The sequence below is a fragment of the Mchenga conophoros genome, linkage group LG4 (assembly GCF_057382185.1).
Source record: "Mchenga conophoros isolate Kocher_MC1m ecotype Shallow Benthic linkage group LG4, M_conophoros_male_GT1.1, whole genome shotgun sequence".
NCBI classification, from domain to species: Eukaryota; Metazoa; Chordata; class Actinopteri; order Cichliformes; family Cichlidae; genus Mchenga; species Mchenga conophoros.
Genome location: NC_140529.1, coordinates 2,964,783 through 2,978,271, shown reverse-complemented (window position 1 = coordinate 2,978,271; position 13,489 = coordinate 2,964,783). Strand labels below are relative to the sequence as shown.

At 42.3% G+C, this 13,489-nt stretch overlaps 1 protein-coding gene and 1 pseudogene across 1 annotated transcript in view; both read left to right on the top strand.

Annotated features, from left to right (window-relative positions):
• Positions 1-13,489, top strand: part of LOC146575276 (protein NLRC3-like) — a 227,691-nt gene that overhangs the window by 149,611 nt on the left and 64,591 nt on the right. The gene's annotated exons all lie outside the window — the stretch shown is intronic.
• The window catches only part of LOC146575278 (protein NLRC3-like), a 17,626-nt pseudogene continuing 4,369 nt past the window's right edge, over positions 233-13,489 (top strand).

Sequence of the window (13,489 nt, the reverse complement as noted above, 5' to 3'; positions counted from 1 at the left end):
TGCTGAACATTTGAAGCTTTGCAGCAGAAATGTTCATGTTACAAATACAGCAGAGCTGATCTGGGATCAGTGTGTTCACACCTGCAGCTACAACAAGGTTTCATGTCTCCACACGTCAGCATGTGAACTTTACTCTGACTCAGTCTGAGCAGTCAGACGGCATATTTTTAAAGTTAACACATCAGCACACACAGAGCTGAGCCCCTCCCACCTGTGCTGAGTTTCAGGTGGAGCCCCGCCTCCTTCCAGGAAGCAGCTCACCTGTGTGTCCGTGTTTAGTGTCCAGGTGTGGAGTGGAGCTTGTTGTTGGTGTGAAGAAACTGTAAGTTTGCTTTGTTTCCTCCTTTAACAGTTTGTCTTTAGGAACTTTACTGTTTGTTCAGCTCGTGTTTGATTTCTTCACACAACAAACTGTGTGTGTTTGTATTTCCGGTCTCTCCATTAAAGTCAGTGTGTAATGTTTCCTGGCTAACATCAGCTGTGTGCAGCTTAGTTCAGCACAAATCTGCCGCTCCATAGTTCACGGTAACGGACTCACAGCTGGACCAACGAGGCCGAGTGTGTCCGCCACTCTGAGCTACGTTCGTGTTTGTGTACTTGTAGTTTGTACTTTGAGTTCACTCAGAGCCCACAGAGGACGCAGCGTACGTGATGACGTCACAGCCCTTTACCTCCTTTACTGTCACTGTGATTAATATTTACACACGAGACACCTGCAGAGCTCTGACACTAAGCTAGCACACAGCATGCTAACACTAAGCTAAAGCTAGGCTAGCCAAGAACCCAGAGTGACGTAAAGCTGAGTAAACACTGACCCCAGACCAGCACCGTGATAAAGTGAGCTGCTGCTGCTGAACTTGAACAGGTAACAAAGTGATGAGCAGTCAGGCTGCAGGTTTCTACCTGTTCATGTTTCTACAGTAGAATCACTTTGAAGTGTCTTTGTGCTGTTTCATCTTTGATTTGTGTTCATAAACACTCAGAGAAACATCACGTGACCTCATCAGGATCTGTGTTGGTGTGTGGGGCTGTACCTCAGCTTTATGTTGTTACATGCTCATTTGTTCATTTCACACAGTAACATCAAAGTAATGTTATGAGGAGTAATGAAGTAACGTACTCCATTACTTTTAATCAAAGTGTTCTGTGTAATATGTGTAATAATGACTGTTTTGAGTAATGACCAACACTGATCACAACAAAGAGGAAATGCCTCCAACATGCACAAACATTTGAGCCACAACATGCAGTTAATGTGCACAAATGTCTTTGATATGCTGCTCAGTGATGGTGGTGACTGTCAGAGCAGAGCTACTGAGAATCAATAAGTAATATCAATGATGGGATCAGAATCACTAAATTCTTCTCATCCCTGTCAGTATCATACATGTGCTGTATAATGTGATAAATGTAGAGGTGCTGGCTGTTCTCTCACTCTGCTGTTTAGCTGTAAAGGACGCCTCCCTGCCTTTGTCTCATTCATGACCTTTAATAGTCTCTTCTAACATGCAGAGATCTGTATGATCTGTTTCATAGAGTCTAACCAGCCTGTACAGGTAACAACAACAGTCACTGCATCACTGACACACAAACGTCATCTCTGTCAATAACAACATTCATACATGGAATAAAAACACATCAGTGGATCATTGCTGGAGCTGATGTTTGTGCTCCTGGTGCAAAGGCTCTCAGTTTCCTCCTTGAAATAACATCAGTGGTGGGTCAGCGACATGCTTTCTTTCCCTCTCAGGTTTAAATATCTGGGACTCTCCACCGTTTGGTTTTAGAGCTGAAGAAGCTTCTCTGATGAAACGTCTTCCAGAAACTTAAAGACGTCTCTTTTCTCTCCAAGCTCCTTAGATCACATGACCTGGATGACTGAACCTACAGACATATTGACCTGGTTTCATGGTCACATGACAGGTCAGAGGTCAGCGACTGTAACTCAGTTCCTCCTGTTAATGTGAACTCACTGAGTGTTTGTGGTTTACCTCTCAGACTGACTGAAGACGATGATGGAGGAAGAGGAGGACAGAGCAGAGTCTGCAGGGTCCAGCTGTCCGTCTGTGAGGAGTGACCGGTCCAAAGATTATAATCCAGAGTTCAGTGGTGAACCTGGAGCAACGAGGTCAGAGAGCTGAACTCACTGAGTAACAGAAATAATTCTGCACTGACATTATAATCAGTGTTGACTCTGGTTGATTGTCTGACTGTGTTTGTGAGCTGAGAGGAAATGAAAATGAGTTTGTAACAAAAATCAGTTTTGTCCAGTTTTCCTGTAAAAAGCTGAACTCTAATCTAAGAGGATGTTACTGACAGGAAACAGCTGCATTATCTGCAGTCTGTGTGATCACAGCTGCTTCAATCATGTTTGTGTCTGCAGAGGTCAGAGGTCACAGTCTGCAGGGTCCAGCTGTCCGTCTGTGAGGAGTGACCGGTCCAAAGGCGACGTTCCAAACTTCAGTGGTGAACCTGGAGCAACGAGGTCAGAGAGCTGTGATGACTCCTTTACATGTTTGTGTTTCCTGGATAAATATGACCTGAAACATCCTCAGATTGTTACAAAGATTCATTAAAAAGAAAAGAATGAAAGAGAAAAGATCCAAATGTTCGACTTGGTCATTTGCTGTTTGAGGACAGTGATGCTCATATCTGTGGGGAAAGTGTGACCTGAGTGGGTTCATGTTTGTCTTTAAAGAACAGAGCTGCTCTGATTCTCTTTGTGTCTGATCTGTTAAACAGTCTGAGAGGTCACACAGAGACCCAGCAGCTAAAGCCTGGATCATACTGGCTGCTGTTACTCCATCAGGACAACACTGAACCACAGTGGTGTGGATGTAGTGGATAAATCCCACCATACTGATGCTCAGAGTTAACCACAGGGAACAAAACCAGATGTTACCTTCAGATTGTGACCTTTGGAGTGGACGATGCAGATTTCAATAGAGAATAAATGTTGTTGTTTTTCAGCTGTGAAGAAAGAATCGAATTTTCTGAACTTAAGAATTTATGATGCTGGAAACAACATGGAGACTATAACACAACATTTCCACTGTGTTCATAGAATGAATGTAAAACTGTCAGACATTCATTAAATATGCAAAATGTCTACAGAAGCATCAGAGGGTCAGACGTGAAGCACTCAGTGATTTTGATCAAATGACTCATCAGTTATTGATCTGTACTACACTGATCTACCACGTTAGTAAAGCTGGTGTTCTGGTGGTGGAGGGAGACTCGGATCATGTTCTGGTTTTGGAGCAGTGATCTGCTGATGGTTCAGTTTGATGAGCTTCTTCAAAATCATCCCTGACATCACCACTGAAAGGACGTCCATGAAAACAGACTGAAAATTACTGATATGTTCACAATCTGAGAGTTTAAAACTTGACAGACTTGATTCAGATGAAGTTATTTGAGCAGAAACTCCTGGATCTTTATCCTGTGTTGATCTAATCCTTCATGGTTCCTCCACAGAGTGGAGCAGCAGAGCTCAGAGGTTCCCAGTGGTCAGTCTGCCCAGCAGCATCAAACACAGCTGGACTCCATATTTATGGTCTGTACATGTACAACAACTACTGTTACATCTGTTCTGTTCACAGTCATCTCCATGCTGCTCTTTGTAGACCAGTGGATCGTCAGTGTGTCCAACATGGATCTGATGTTTGGCTCCATGATTTCAGTCTGATTGGCTCATTCATAAATATTCTGTTCCAGCTGCTGGAGGACAACATCCTCACTTTTGTGAAGAACGAGCTGAAGAAGATCCAGAAGGTTCTGAGTCCAGATTACCCAGAATGCTTAGAGAGTCAGAGGAGCAGCAGCAGAGAGGCGTTTGTGAAGATCACAGTGGACTTCCTGAGGAGAATGAAGCAGGAGGAGCTGGCTGACCGTCTGCAGAGCAGTAAGAGGATTTATCTAAAGATTTAAGCTGCTGGATAAATGAGACATTTTCCAGAGATGGAAGATGGAGCAACATGTTTTAAAGATTAGTTCTTTTTGGAATTGAGTGTTTATTTTTCTTCTCATTCAGAACTTCAAGCTGCAGTTTGTCATCGTAACCTTAAATCCACCCTGAAGAAGAAGTTCCAGTGTGTGTTTGAGGGCATCGCTAAAGCAGGAAACCCAACCCTCCTGAATCAGATCTACACAGAGCTCTACATCACAGAGGGAGGGACTGCAGAGGTCAATGATGAACATGAGGTCAGACAGATTGAAACAGCATCCAGGAAACCAGACAGACCAGAAACAACCATCAGACAAGAAGACATCTTTAAAGCCTCACCTGGAAGAGATGAACCAATCAGAACAGTGCTGACAAAGGGAGTGGCTGGCATTGGGAAAACAGTCTTAACACAGAAATACAGCCTGGACTGGGCTGAAGACAAAGCCAACCAGGACATCCAGTTCATATTTCCATTCACTTTCAGAGAGCTGAATGTGCTGAAAGAGGAAAAGTTCAGCTTGGTGGGACTTGTTCATCACTTCTTTACTGAAACCAAAGAAGCAGGAATCTGCAGCTTTGAAGACTTCCAGGTTGTGTTCATCTTTGATGGTCTGGATGAGTGTCGACTTCCTCTGGACTTCCACAAAACTACAATCCTAACTGACCCTAGAAAGTCCACCTCAGTGGATGTGCTGCTGATAAACCTCATCAGGGGGAAACTGCTTCCCTCTGCTCGCCTCTGGATAACCACACGACCTGCAGCAGCCAATCAGATCCCTCCTGACTGTGTTGGCATGGTGACAGAGGTCAGAGGGTTCACTGACCCACAGAAGGAGGAGTACTTCAGGAAGAGATTCAGAGATGAGGAGCAGGCCAGCAGGATCATCTCCCACATCAAGACATCACGAAGCCTCCACATCATGTGCCACATCCCAGTCTTCTGCTGGATCACTGCTACAGTTCTGGAGGATGTGCTGGAAACCAGAGAGGGAGGACAGCTGCCCAACACCCTGACTGAGATGTACATCCACTTCCTGGTGGTTCAGGCCAAAGTGAAGAAGGTCAAGTATGATGGAGGAGCTGAGACAGATCCACACTGGAGTCCCAAGAACAGGAAGATGATTGAGTCTCTGGGAAAACTGGCTTTTGATCAGCTGCAGAAAGGAAACCTGATCTTCTATGAATCAGACCTGACAGAGTGTGGCATCGATATCAGAGCAGCCTCAGTGTACTCAGGAGTGTTCACACAGATCTTTAAAGAGGAGAGAGGACTGTACCAGGACAAGGTGTTCTGCTTCATCCATCTGAGTGTTCAGGAGTTTCTGGCTGCTCTTCATGTCCATCTGACCTTCATCAACTCTGGACTCAATCTGCTGGAACAACAACAAACAACCTCTACATGGTCTAAACTATTTAACAAACTAAAACTTCAATCTCTCCACCAGAGTGCTGTGAACAAGGCCTTACAGAGTCCAAATGGACACCTGGACTTGTTCCTCCGCTTCCTCCTGGGTCTTTCACTGCAGACCAATCAGACTCTCCTACGAGGTCTGCTGACACAGACAGGAAGTAGCTCACAGACCAATCAGGAAACAGTCCAGTACATCAAGAAGAAGCTCAGTGAGAATCTGTCTGCAGAGAAAAGCATCAATCTGATCCACTGTCTGAATGAACTGGATGATCGTTCTCTAGTGGAGGAGATCCAACAGTCCCTGAGATCAGGAAGTCTCTCCACAGGTAAACTGTCTCCTGCTCAGTGGTCAGCTCTGGTCTTCATCTTACTGTCATCAGAAGAAGATCTGGATGTGTTTGACCTGAAGAAATACTCTGCTTCAGAGGAGGCTCTTCTGAGGCTGCTGCCAGTGATCAAAGCCTCCAACAAGGCTCTGTGAGTAAATCTGTGATCATGTTTATTTTTAAAATGTTGATTAAAAGTGGTCATAGATTTCTTCCATGACAGATCCATGTCCTAAAACCATGAGACAGCGTAGTTGTATAGTATAAAAGAAAAAAGGAGAACTTTTGACCACAATATTGTAACTTGAATGAACTTTTGATACAGCCTTTAAACATAAAATTTATGAACAGAATCGGTGACAAAGGGCAGCCCTGGTGGAGCCCATCACCCACCGGACTTATTACTATCCAACGTATTGCCGGCTATGCCAACCAAGCTCTTGCAATGGTTGTAAAAGGATCGAATGGCCATAAAATGTTTCTCAGTTTTATTATTTTCAGTCACATCTGTTTTTGATTATTAACTGAATATTTTAAAATTCAGGCTTTTTATGTTATACAAAACATCATATTTTCTTATGATGTCTTGTATTGATTCTGAAGGAATAGTTTTCATCAGTATCGCAGATACCAGCCTGAATTTTACTTTGTATTGGATCAGAAAGGAAATCAGTGGCATCACACATCACTTACAGCAACTTCAGTACCTCTTCATTTTAATAAACTGGGGGGAGTTGCACCAAGATTCAGTATGAGATAAAGAATTATTTTTAACTGTAAGGTTGGAGAAATCTGTTGTTGGAAATTGGAAGAACAGGTCATCTTAAAAATCACTGCATTGTAGTTTTATTCAGGCCCCTTCAATCTGTGATCGCTGTTGCTTTGCATTGTAAATGCTACTATTACAAAAGTCACAAATATTAGTGTATGTGTGTGTTGTTGGGTAATAAACCAAAAGAACAGAATCTACCAGCACCTCACTGATTTCTGCTTAAAAACAATAAAAAAGCAATAAAGCTCTGATTTGTTTGGTTGATCTTGTCTCCCTTCCACCTTGATTTCAGACTGAGTGGCTGTAACCTGTCAGACAGAAGCTGTGAAGCTCTGTCCTCAGTCCTGAGCTCCCAGTCCTCCCATCTGACAGAGCTGGACCTGGGTAACAACAACCTGCAGGATTCAGGAGTGAAGCTTCTGTCTGCTGGGATGAAGAGTCAATACTGCAAACTGGAAACGCTGAGGTCAGATCAAGCAATATCGATTTTTTTTTCATCAATTAACATCATTTAATCAATTTCATTTGGAAAAAATTAACAGTGTGTATGTTTGGTTTTTTTAATGAATCCATCCAAATCACACTAAACTGCCACATTTGTCTTTTGTAACATGAGGCAATAAGGATTCCAGCATGTCCTGAAACAGTGTTGAAATATTGTAAATGTAGTAGCTCCTCATGGCACCATGAATATACTTTAACACAAGTGTTTCATGTCTTCTTGTCATCCTTTCTTCAGACTGAGTGGCTGTAACCTGTCAGACAGAAGCTGTGAAGCTCTGTCCTCAGTCCTGAGCTCCCAGTCCTCCCGTCTGACAGAGCTGGATCTGGGTAACAACAACCTGCAGGATTCAGGACTGAAGCTTCTATTTTCTGCAGTGGAGAGTCCAAAGTGTACAATTCTCAGGTCAGGATTCAGTCTTTTCTGATGATGATTTAAAACCTGAGTCAGGTCGATAAATGGCTTACTCATTTACAACAGACATGATTTGTCAAATCACCTTATATCTAACCCAAAGGTCCTGTGTTTTACTACTTTGATTTTTTAGTAAAACACAGGACCTCTTAATATTTATCTAAGAGACCATATATAATTTTTTTCCCTGGATCATGTGTGTACCCTCCTGGTTGGAGCTCCAGCAGCCTGTATCAGTGAATGGGACTTTAAATGAAATTGCTGCCCCTGTCAGGAAGAGGTCTGAGTGACACACAAAACAGAAAATATGAGCACTGCATGTGTCTGAGGCTACTCAGATACAGACCTGAATGAGACACTAACTTTGTCTCTGAGAGATAACTTTTATTATTAAATACACTTCATTTCTCATCTGTGTAGAGAATGTAGAGTTTGACATGCTAATATTACAAAATAAAAAATCACAATGAGTCACAAAGAAATTGTTTTGGAGTATTTATGGTTCAGCTGATGAAATTGTTCAAACAAACCAGTAATTTACACCGAAACAGCACAAGTGAAACTTTTTCGAGGGACTTACACTAAGCTTGTCCTGGTACACCTGTAGAGCCCAGCTTCTATGGACCATGAGCTTAAGTTCTGTGCTGCTCTGATTTATTGCCTGTGCTGTCTTTCAGTTCAGCTTTGTCGAGTCTCTGGTAGGATTTCTTTTACATGACCTGTGTAAAAACAAAACAGGAAACACATTAAGCTGAAGTAAGATGCACAATTTGAAAAATGGGGCACAAAAAATGTTGCTGCTTTCTGGAAAGTGCGTCTAAGAAGACCCAATGGAGAAAGTGAAGAGAAAAATCAAAGATTAAGAAGAAGAAAATGGCAGAGGCAGTTTCTCTTGGACTGCCTGCAGATGGGGTGAGACTCTAGAAACAGGGATGATTGGAGAAAATGCAAAGAGGCCATAGGATAAACCAGGAGATGAATACTCTGGTGTTCTGGGGATAGTGGGAGTGAGAGGGAGAGATGCCAGTAAATGATTTCAAGGATAAATTTGAGAGAATCAGAGCTAAGAAACCAAAGCAAGTGGGGAACTACAAACATATGGACAGACTCATAATTAGGCCAAAGACACATTAAAGCAATTATTACAGGTTTAGAAACAGGGATGGATATGAAGGAGCTTAGCATGAATTTGCATTGAGGAAAGAATAGCAACGAGCATCAGAGGAAACAGTTAGGAAAACTAAAAGGATGTACTGGCAGGAATACTGCAGTACTTTAGGAAGAACTACCGTATTTCCCAGACTACAGAGCGCACCTGAATATTAGCCGCACAAGCTAAAATCAGGGGAAAATCCTGTTTTGTACATACATTAGCCGCACCTGACCAAAAGCCGCAGGTGTTTCAATGTTGACTTATCATATGTAAGAGAATATGCACAAAGGGAATTGTCAGGAAAGAGATGGCTGTTTGGAGACACACCCCTTTTATTAATATTTTGAAAAACAAGTTATGGGTACATATTTGCATAACTTTTTAGGTATATGTACAAGTAGCGGTAATTACAAGTACAAAACATGTACTGTGCTTCATAAATGAGTAACAAATGTAGTACATAACAATAACCTACAGCACACCAGAACAATTGATTCGGACTACCTTTTAGGCTCAGGTGCAGTGACACGGCTTTAACAAGAAGAAAAGTCAGTCATTCACCACCATCTTCCTGCGCACTAAAACCACCAAAGTCCTCTCCTCCAGTGTCGGAAACAAACAGGCTCAGGGTGGCTTCGTCATCCACTCTCAGCTTCTTTCTTTCGTTGTCACTTTCAAAACCAAAGAAATCCTCGTTGTCAGTGTCAGAGTCGAACACCCTCAGAAGGGCCGTGGCGGTGTCCTCCTCTCCATCATGCAGCAGTCCAGCCCTTCGAAATCTGTTGGTGATCGTGGATGTTTTCACACTTTTCCACGCTGTCAGAATCCAATGGTGGAGTTGGGCATAACTTGCTTTTTGCAAGTTTATCGCCGCTCATCATCCAGGCCTCCAGCTGAACGGGTAGCGCTACTTTGAAGTTTGTTTTTCGCGCTACCTCGTACTGCACTACGTTGCCTGACGGATGGACATGTGACCAACATACCACTCTTGAACCCCGATCCTTCCGCCAGGCAACGTAGTGCCGTACAACAGCGGAACAAACAAAACAAATCCGCTCATGGACAATCCATAGAAAAGCCGCACCTGACTAAAAGCCGCAGGGCTCAAAGCTTGTGCAAAAAGTAGCGGCTTATAGCCCGACAATTACGGTACACCAGTTCAGAATGTGTGGAGTACAGTTAAGAACATGAATGCAGACAGGAAACAACAGCAGCTGTTGTAAAGTAAATTCAAACTCCTTCATTAAATGCAGCTGGTTGAGTTGAAAACAATGGAGAATGATTGTGTTACGTTGTTTATTCTCTATAGAAATGGAGCAGGAGTGCATGCAGAGCTGGACGTGGGCTGTATATACATGCGTGTATCTGTTTTGTCTGTGAGCAGAGAAAACAAAGCGCTGGAAATGTCATATTGAAATGTTAAATCAGGAAAATCCTGGAGAAGAGGATAGTTCTAATGTTCAGTTTGTAATGTTGAATTCAACACAGCTCTTAAATGCATAAAAATGACTTCACCTGACGTCAGACTGAACAATCGGATTAGCTACTGATATTGATTTAACCCGTTTAGACCTACCATAGAACCAAGTCCGCCAGAGCTTATATTATATTTTTACATGCTGTAGAGCCATTTTTGGGAGCATTTCAAGTTGCTATACATCAATACAACCATTACAGCCTAAATTTTAATAATATGTATGTATTAAGTGCATAGTAATTACATAAATTGCAAAAAAGTGCAATAAACTACAAAAAAATTTAAAATCGTTTTTGTTTTTTTAACATATATTTCTAGTTAGAGAAATTTAAGAGGCTTATCCCTCAAAACTGTAAATACAAAAAAGTTGCACAAAATAGTTTCCCACCTCAGGAAATTTATTTTGAGTGCCTTCATAGTTTTATTTTTGAAATACACCAATTTTTATATACTGCAGGAAAAACGAAAATAAATATTATACTGCAAATTTGCAAAATAACAGCATATGCATCAAAATAAACTATTTCCAGCAGAGCAATATGAGTCCTAAGCATATGTGGAAGGAAACTGTAACCTAGGACAAGCTGATGGCATAAGATGTAAATACAACTCCTCAGGTTTCATATGCAAAAAAAATTATTGCACTAGCTCACGTGATTACAGTGCTACCGGGATTTAAAAATAGTTGCGCAAAACGGAGTGTGCCCACTCTGACCAGTTTTAAAGGGTTAAAGCAAGAAAATATGGTATTAGCATTAGATGCCAATTCCTATTAACCTTAAATTAGCATTACCTGCTAATGGCAGTCTACTTAGCATTAACTCCTCACTAATGTAATGCTAATTCACATCAAATTATCTTTAGCTTTAGCATTAGCTGCTAGCTTCAGCCTACCTAGCACTAGCTGCTCACATTGTTAAAAGGGAAGAGAAAACGATATTAGCATTAGCTTGTAATAATTATTCACCCCTAATTAGAATTAGCCACTAATGGCAGCATACTTAGCATTAACTCCTCACATCGTTATAATGCAAATGATGCTAACTTGCATTAAATTAGACTGCTGTTATTAGCTAATGCTATTTAGCAGTAGCTGCTCACATTGCTATAAAGCAAAGGAAAACGATATGAGCATTAGGTTCTAATGCGTATTTGCCTTAAATTAGACGTAGGTGGGCAGCACGGTAGCACGGTGGTTAGCACTGTTGCCGCACAGCAAGAAGGTCCTGAGTTCAATTCCACCATCAGGCCGGGGTCTTTCTGTGTGGAGTTTGCATGTTCTCCCCGTGTTTGCGTGGGTTCCCTCCGGGTACTCCGGCTTCCTCCCACCGTCCAAAGACATGCAGCTTGTGGGGATAGGTTAATTGGATAATCCAAATTGCCACTAGGTGTGAATGTGCGAGTGAATGTGAGTGTGAATGGTTGTCTGTCCCTGTGTGTTAGCCCTGCGACAGACTGGCGACCTGTCCAGGGTGTACCCCGCCTTTCGCCCTATGACAGCTGGGATAGGCTCCAGCGCCCCCCGCGACCCTGAAAAGGATAAGCGGAAGCGAATGGATGGATGGATGGATAGACGTAGGTGCTAATGGCGGCCTACTTAGCATTAGCAGCTCAGATGTTGTAATGCTAGGGAAAAGAGTGTTAGCATTAGCCGTTCACAATGTTATAAAGTTAAGGGAAATAGTGTTAGCATTAGCTACTCACATTGTTAAAAAGTGTTAGCATTAGTGCATAATGCTAATTCACATCAAATTAGCATTAGTTAATAACGGCAGCCTATTTAGCATTAGCAGATAATGTTGACCTTGGGCCACTGGAAAAGTTCAGAACTAAAGATTTAGGAGTGTTTCTCGATAGCTCTTTCTCGTTTGAGAAACAAATAAATTCTGTTATTAAAACCAGCTGTAAGGTTTATATTGTTGATTGTCATTTATGCTTAGAAATATTTACTCATATATGCTTAGAGTTGTATAATCGATTGCATGATGATAGAGGTTTGATCCTTAGTAGTCTGTAAAGACTCTGTGTGCCTTCCAGAGTGCTCTGGCATGCACACACCACTTGGGGCCATGAGAGAGGTCGTACCCTCTCTTACTGATTTATGGTGTAGGACAGGGGTCTCAAACTCAATTTAGCTGGGGGCCGCTGCAGGCAGAGTCTGGGTGAGGCTGGGCCGCATTAGGTTTTCCACAAGAAAGGCATGGTTAAAAAATTCCAATCTTCTCAAATCTCTTTATTTTTATTTTTTAACACAAAATATTAAAAATAAATAAACAAATTAAGAATTAATAAGAAAATAAATCAATCTGTAATACATAAATAAAACAATAAGATATTTTTAGTCAGTGAACTTGTGTGTTTCTTTCAGTCTTCTATATCTGCTGTATTTAGATTGAAATGTCTGTATTAACAGTTCTATAACCTTCTTCTGAACATGAATGGAACACTGTAGAAAATGAACTGTTCTTCTGAACATGGCTTCTCTTGCCTACTCCTTGCTGCTAGAGACCTGGCAGCGTTTCCTCTCGCATAGCCGAGCCAGATTTGGCCTGAGGGAGGAAGCAGTTGCGGCCCTCAGTATGTCTTGAAGATGATCATCCGTAAGTCTGGACCTGTACTTGGACTTATTGAAGTTCAAAGTGGAGAAGAGCTTTTGGCACAAGTATGTGCTACCAAAAAGGCACATGGTCCACTTGAACATTCGGGAAAGCCGAGGGAAACTAGGGCTCAAGTCTCTCAAAAATTGTCCAAGCTTGTCTTCTTTTCCACTCACCTCCCTGAACTTTGCTTTGAGTTCAGAGTTGCACTGCAGCTCAATGAGCTCCATTTGAAGCACAGAAGGGGCATCTTGCACATCAAAGGAGAAGGGGTCCGCAAAAATGTGAAAGGTGGCTCTGTGTGTCTTGAAGTCAGCAAATCTGTGATCAAATTCCTCCTGTAGCCTCAAAATGACATCAACATACTCGTCAGCACTGAATGGTGTGCCTGCATCCACGAGTGCCTTGCATGCTGGGAAATGGCAAAGGTTTGTCTGAGAGAGCTGAGCTTTCCAGAGCGCCAGTTTTGTGGAGAATGCTCTCACGTTGTCATAGGCAGCACTGACAAGTTGCCCCTGGCCTTGTAACGTCTTGTTCAGTACATTAAGCTCATGTGTCATATCAACAAGAAAAGCTGAGTCCATGAGCCATTTTGGGATCAGTTAGCACAGGAACACTAACTCCATCCTTCTCCATGAAGGCTTCACTTCTGCTCTCAACTCAAAAAGTCTCTTTAATACATTTCCCCTGCTGAGCCAACGTACCTCAGTGAAGTCGAGCACATCCCCATATTCTGACTCCATTTCCTCTAGAAAAGCACAGAACCTTCGGTGCTTTAAGCCCCTGGATCTGATTTGGTTGATGCATTTCACAACAATAGACATCACATTGTCAAACTTCAGGCATTTGCTGCAAAGGACCTGCTGATGGATGATGCAGTGCAGAGCAATG